This window comes from Clarias gariepinus, chromosome 18, assembly GCF_024256425.1.
Source record: "Clarias gariepinus isolate MV-2021 ecotype Netherlands chromosome 18, CGAR_prim_01v2, whole genome shotgun sequence".
NCBI lineage: Eukaryota > Metazoa > Chordata > Actinopteri > Siluriformes > Clariidae > Clarias > Clarias gariepinus.
The window spans coordinates 24,620,280-24,626,094 of NC_071117.1; the positions used below are offsets into that span (position 1 = coordinate 24,620,280).

The 5,815-nt window shown below is 34.6% G+C and overlaps 1 long non-coding RNA gene across 1 annotated transcript; it reads left to right on the forward strand.

The window, feature by feature from the left end:
- Positions 1–335: 335 nt before the first annotated feature.
- On the forward strand, positions 336–4,748 carry LOC128506260 (uncharacterized). Its single transcript, XR_008355699.1, has 4 exons — positions 336–440; positions 1,032–1,162; positions 1,246–1,356; positions 1,439–4,748. It is a non-coding gene; the product is annotated as an uncharacterized LOC128506260 (long non-coding RNA).
- Positions 4,749–5,815: the final 1,067 nt, after the last annotated feature.

Consider the following 5,815-nt stretch of genomic DNA (forward strand, 5'->3'; position numbering starts at 1 on the left):
CACACACACACACACACACACAAACACACACACACACACACAGATTGCTGTCACTGTTTAATGTATAAGTTTTCATTATAATTTACAGATCGGAACGATGTAAGAAAATGCTATTAACAATAAGCCTTACAGTAGATACAGTTGGTGTGTGTATGTTTGTTTGGGCCGGGGGGGGGGGGGGGGGGGTTGGGGGTTTGTTATGGGGACGTGTTTTGCGTCACAGTGTGCTAGAATCAGCTCGCTCACACAGTGGTAAAATTCCATTCAGATCCTGTAACCATGTTGCGCAATGCCAGAGGGATCAGCTTGCATGTGACATATCACATGATGCAACACAGCAACAAAGCAACGGCAGCCGGTTTTTTACCTTCAGTTAAGACTCTCTTTGGCCTCAGAAGTTCTCGGATATACTAACAGAAAGAAGAGCTCTGAATCACTCGGTAAGAGCATGAACTACTGTAAATGAATATTGAATATAAAATATTAACCTTTTTTTCAGGGTGCTGTAGGTTGTTGTAGCTACACGACTTTACATTGTATTCTGTAAATGATGTACTTCATAAACACTCATATGGTTCTGTACAGTACATCTTGAATTCTTTTCTTTGGATGCACACATTTTGAAGTGGTTGTGCATGTACAGTACAGGCATGAAGGGAAGCCGTATTGTGGTGTTTTATATTCTGCTGTTGTTGTTGTTGTTGTTTATGTTGTTTGTTTATGGTTCATCAATCCAAAGTTTTTTTTATTATTATTATTGTTGATGATTTATTGATTCTTGTCAAATGGATAAAAGATAATGTTATATACATGAACAGAATGTATCTACAGAGTCAGTGTGTGTAGAACAAGGGTTAGAATAGCAGTAATGAAAGCCGGATAAACCAGCCTACTAATGAATCTTTAATTCACTACAAGTCACGGCTGGCTGCCAGATCTGATTACATGCTGAAACACAACTTCAAACATCCATTATGTATAATCAAATTACTCACATAATCAAATGTATATATTTTTTTGTCTCCCATAAGAGCTGCGATTTGATGATTTCTGCATATGTTTTGCATCCAAAGCTAAAGTTCTTCAAGCACCACTGAAAACATTTCTGCTTCTTGTCCATAATGGGACAACACATATCAGCAAAAGAAACAGCAATCTCAGGGTGAGTAGCCTTCCATACAGACGACACAATTGTTACTACAGTAAATGAAACCTAGAACACAATGCTGTAATTGCCGCACACAGGTCCGAGCCTGTAGCCAGCGCGGCGGCCCTGAGCTTAATGAACACAGGAAGTGATTCGAATGCAAAGCGTTCATCTCACTTCATCAGCTATAACATCTTGAATAATAAAAGGTGAGTCTGACTTGGATATGGGATAATTTACTTCCTTAGGATTACTTTAATGTTCTTTAATGAAACAAAAAATGGCTTTCAGGTTGCTGCAGCTGATCCAAGAATTTCAACACCCGGACTCTAACCAGTGGAGCATCCAAAGATTTGAAGACTTTTAGAAACGACTGAGCACTCGGATGGATTTATTGTTATCCTTTAGCGTGTAATTTAACCTTTATATCCTTTGGTCTGTTGGCTGGTGTGAGTGACTTTAGTGTTATAAAGATAAGCAGCATGACAATATCAAGCCAAGGACAAAGAACAAAGCATGAACACAAACATGAAGGAATCACTTTATTACATTATTAGTGTTATAATCATTTATTCTTCAGTGATGGTGCCGTCACGATTACAGACAGGTATGCATCGCTTAATGAGTAGAAAGTTATGCGATTTGGATGTTGTGCAACGTACAAATATGCTATTAAGGATTCCTAAACATCTAAGCTACACATACACTACTTAATTTTAGATAATGTATCTGTCAAGGTAACATATATTTTAAGTAGGTTAATATTCCTACTACTATACAATAATGTATACCATGTGTACGTGTAAATATTTGGACATTTAAAGGTCCAAATATTTTTTTTAAAAGTATGATATAAATCAGATTTTTTTATATTTTTTTTCTGTACATGCAAGGAACACCAGGGGGCGCTGACATAAACATGTTCAGATGTTGTCCAACCGGTCCTAATGTGATGCATATCTGTAGTTTCACCCTCTTTCAGTTCTTTCTTTTTTTTTCGTCTTTAGGGTGAAATAATTTGTGTCTAAATAGTGTCTATAATTTGTTTTATAACGAAATGATAAAATTAAACAATGCACAAACACTGATAGCTGTGCATATACTCATAATTTATGGGTACGGTGGGGATGGTAATCCCAGAGTAATTAAAACCAAGTAATTGGCAAAAAAACAAACAAAAAAAAAACAGATTGCTGGGTGAGAGTGATTTGCATCCAACTCATCCTCTGCATACGGCAGTAACTGCAGGTCATACACAATAAAACAGGAAAAGTAAAAGTCCAACAAACAATTATAAAGCAAAAGACTTTTTGTTCCAACAAAACGTATGCCTTTTGCTAATAGTGGCTTAAACTAAATTAAACATTAGAAATTATGTGCTGTAATACAAATGTAATGATTTTATGTTATTTACTTGCACTTTGTGGGGTATGTAGAGGATCTGTTCTGTTTTGGTGTGTCTTCGTCGTGAAATTAATGTAAAACAACCTATAAGTTTACATACAACTTGGCAAAATATATTTAAACTCAGTTTTTCCTGATTTTTGACATTTACCCCCGAGTAAACATTCCCTGTGTTTGGTCATTTAGGATCACAACTTTATTTTAAAAATGTAAAATGTCAGAATCATATACGAGATAAAGATTTATTTCTTTCGTCATATTCCCAGTGGAAGTGAAAGTTTACATAGACTTTATGTAAATTATTATTTAGTTAAATTGTTTATTTTGGGCTTAATGTTTGGCCAGAAAGTCAAATATTTATTTTGTCCGAACAGAGGACATTTTTCAAAAGAGTAAGATCTTGATCCCATGTGCAGCTGCAAACCATAATCTGGTTTTTGGCCCGTTTTGGGGCAGTGGCTTCTTTCTTGAGGCTTTGAATTTACATTAATATCAATCTAATTTTATTGTGGATATAGATATTGTTGTATCTGTTACCTTCAGTGTCTTCACAAGGTCCGTTGCTGTTGTCCTGGGAATGGTTTGTACTTTTTATAGCAAAGTATGTTCAAGTCTAGGAGACAGAATGCGTCTCCGTAACGTGAGTTATGATGACTGTGTGGTCCTACAGTATGTATGTATATTTGCATGGGATTGTTTGTACAGATGAACATGATACTTTCACTATCTTTTTTTTCTTGGAGGTCTTGGCTGATTTATTTTGACTTTTCCCATGATGCAAAACAAGAGGTTCTGACTTAATTTTAAGTTACGGTCTGCCAGCTTACAGTGTCCCTGGAGCAGATAGGGCCAGACAGTGGCAACTTGGTGGGCTTGAACCCCCGACCATCTGGTCAGTATCCCAGCCTTAACTGTTTGAGCTACTATTGCCCTAGATGGCCTAACCGACTTATCAAAACTATAATTTGTTAACATTAAATCTGTGGAGTGGTGAAAATTTCATTTTTTAGACATCAAACTTAGTGTATGTAAACTTCTGACTTCAATTGTAGCTGCTTTAAACTCACTAAAGAGTTTAAATTATATTTTTTTCAAGTATTATTTCAAATTTTTTATAAGTTTGTTGTTCTTTTAAAGTGCATGCCGTAAAATACAGCTAAAAAAGGTCTGCCCTTTTTCTATTTGATTCTATTTAATATTTGTATAATTCTTTATACTGTAGCTGTACAGTAAATGTAAGCATCACTGTTGAAACTCTGCACTGTTCCTTATGATGTGAAACAGATTATGCATTTTATATTTATAATTGTTGTGGAAACTATATTAAATAAAATTACATTGGAAATGTCTTAGAAAGCCACTGCTTTGAAAAAGTTGTCAATAAATAAATTCAGCACCTTTGACCTTCTTTTACTTTTATTCTTTATTTATTGTAATGAATTTAAACATAGCAGCTAAGCCAGTGAAAATGAAGTTACAGAAAAGAAAGAAAAAAAAAAACATACTGGTTTACCCACATACAATTGTAAATGAAAACAAAATGTATCCATGCATTGAAAGAATGTGCAGAAAACTTTTTTTTTTTTTTTCATATTTAAATGCATTATTTGCGCATTTTTTGCTGAGTATTAAAATGTATGTATACTGTAAATGCAATTAAAGCCCATTTCTTTGCAAATTTCTACTATGGTGTTGTAATGCATACAAATACTCTTTGTAGTTGTTGTTGTGTAATATTTATTTAGGTTTCTATTACACCTTGTACAGTATCTAGGAGAGTAGTGTTAAAGTGTTACTAATGGTAACAGGATGGTCGTGTCAGATCTTGTCTGGAAAGGGCTGGTGTAGTGGGTGCGGTGTTTACAATCTAACCAAGCAGGTGCCACAGGTGCTTGCCAAGCACTTGACAGTCTAGCGACAGCCAAGAATGGCAAATTAAACAGGTGTGGCTTCTGCTTGGTTGGAATGAACACTTTATCTTGTCTTCTTGCTGTCTTGTGTTTAGTACTTAGCTTGTTTTTTCTGTTAATTTATGGTGTTACAGTAATTTGTTTTGTCTCAGCTAATTACATGGCTGACTTCGCTAGTTAGTTTTGTTAATTTATGTTGTATGTAGCACCTGGTTCAGGAGGAACATTCTTTCGTTTCACTTTGTAATGAACTGTATATGCTTGAACTGATAATAAAAGCCTACTTGACTTAAGATAAGATAAAACATACCTTTATTCATCCCACAGCGGTACAATTTCAATGTTGTAGCAAAAAAAAAAAAGATGCAAATAGAAAATAGGGATAGTATAGTGTTTTAAATAAAAAAGAAATTTCAAAGAAATTGCACTAGTCCAACAACTTGCACGTGGGTAATATTGCACAGTTTAAAAATGGTGTTATTGCATAGTTCTCTTGCAATGAACTTGACTTGATGGAGGCATGCACCCACACCAGTCCTTTCTGGAGATAACTGACGCCCGTGGTCTAGGAAATGTAAATCGTCTCGCCAGATTGGGTAGCTTTCTGCCAAATCCAGTTAATTGTATCATCTTTAGCTGATATTGTGTCTCAGAGGTAAAATACAGTATATTAATTAAATAAATATTTGTTGAGCACATCACTGAGTGCTGAGCCTTGATTTCTAGGAATGCATTTTAATGATAGCAGATAGTAATAATAATAATAATAAGTTGAGATTTTCAGTTATTTCAGTGGCCTTGTAAACATGCATTATTCACTTCCGGATAGTTTATAAAGTAATTCACCCACATGTAATAAATTCTATAACTATGTATGAATTTTGGTGTTGGTGTCAAACAAAGACTTGTCATGAAATCTCTGGTTGACTGATGGTGTAAATGTGATTGACATTTACAAAAGACTTCAATCATAGTACTTTAATAAGACACTTAGCCAAGGTAAGACATCTGATTGGTGCAATCTTTTTAAAGGAGGTCGTTTGTCTATGAATGACAATCCTGGCTGAGTTGGCTCATTGCTCAATGTAGTCCTTCCACATTTCTACAAGGACAATGTACAAAGAACAATGTAACCTCATGTTTAAATGTAAACTTCCTACTTCTATTGTCTGAATGGTCTGCCAACTTTTTTTTTTATTATTAAAAAGTCCACATTTTAACATCAGGTTGCATGGCTAGGAATTTTTATTCAAAAATGACAATACAAAATCTGTTTTTATTTCTAAATATAAACTAATATCTCATGTTAGTTATCTCACAACTAGAATTGATTTTCTTGTTTAAATGGTACAGT